This window comes from Arachis ipaensis, chromosome B06, assembly GCF_000816755.2.
Source record: "Arachis ipaensis cultivar K30076 chromosome B06, Araip1.1, whole genome shotgun sequence".
Classification (NCBI taxonomy): Eukaryota; Viridiplantae; Streptophyta; class Magnoliopsida; order Fabales; family Fabaceae; genus Arachis; species Arachis ipaensis.
Window position 1 is genome coordinate 8,225,129 of NC_029790.2, and position 810 is coordinate 8,225,938.

The window sequence follows — 810 nt, forward strand, 5'->3', positions numbered from 1 at the left end:
AGTTGTATGTTTCTTTTTTACCTCTTTCTTTAATTTACTTGTTAAGAGGGGATCTACTTTCCATTATTGATTTTGAATTTCACAACATAAATGGTGAAATAAGTTTGTCATGTGTGCTTTATTCTGAACTTTTTACAGGTCAATTTTCACATGTTTTATTCATTCAAATAAATACAATGTTCATCATTGCATTTAGATTCATTGTTAGCAAAGGAATGATCAAAGGATATCCATATCTAAAGATTAAGCTAAGGTGGTAGAAAAGATCAATAATAGTAAAAAAAAAAAGTAGTATCTTATATTATAAATGCTTTAAACTGATTTGAATTTTGAAAAAAGAAACATCACTCATCTTTTTCTAGAATTTCAATTAAATTAAATCAAATTAGTTAAATGTCTTAAAATAAAATAATAATAGATTTGGACAAAATATTTGTAATGTTTGGGGAAAATAGGAGTGGAGGAGGTGAGTGCAGATAGCAAGGGGAGCAAAGTGGTGGTGAAAGGAAAGGAAGCTGACCCCATGAAAGTGGTTGAGAGGCTTCAAAAGAAAAGTGGTAAAAAAGTAGAGTTCATTTCACCTTTGCCTAAACCTCAACAAGAAGAACAGGGGAAAAAGGAAGAACCACCCAAAAAAGAAGAGCCTCTGCAACCACCTCAAGAGAACAAAGATCAGGTACTTCAATTTATTCATTCTCTTTGTCATCTACTAACCTTTCTCTATGATGTTAACATTGTTACTAAAATTAGAAATGTGTATAGCATATGTTTACTTGAGGTGCTTGATAGAGTTGCTAGATAAAGCTATAG

General features: G+C 30.9%; 2 long non-coding RNA genes across 2 annotated transcripts in view; one reads left to right on the forward strand and one right to left on the reverse strand.

Moving 5' to 3' along the window:
* Positions 1 to 810, reverse strand: part of LOC107647958 — a 21,906-nt gene that overhangs the window by 8,778 nt on the left and 12,318 nt on the right. The window lies entirely within an intron of this gene.
* LOC110263142 lies at positions 7 to 810 on the forward strand. Its single transcript, XR_002348279.1, has 2 exons — positions 7 to 138; positions 456 to 810. It is a non-coding gene; the product is annotated as an uncharacterized LOC110263142 (long non-coding RNA).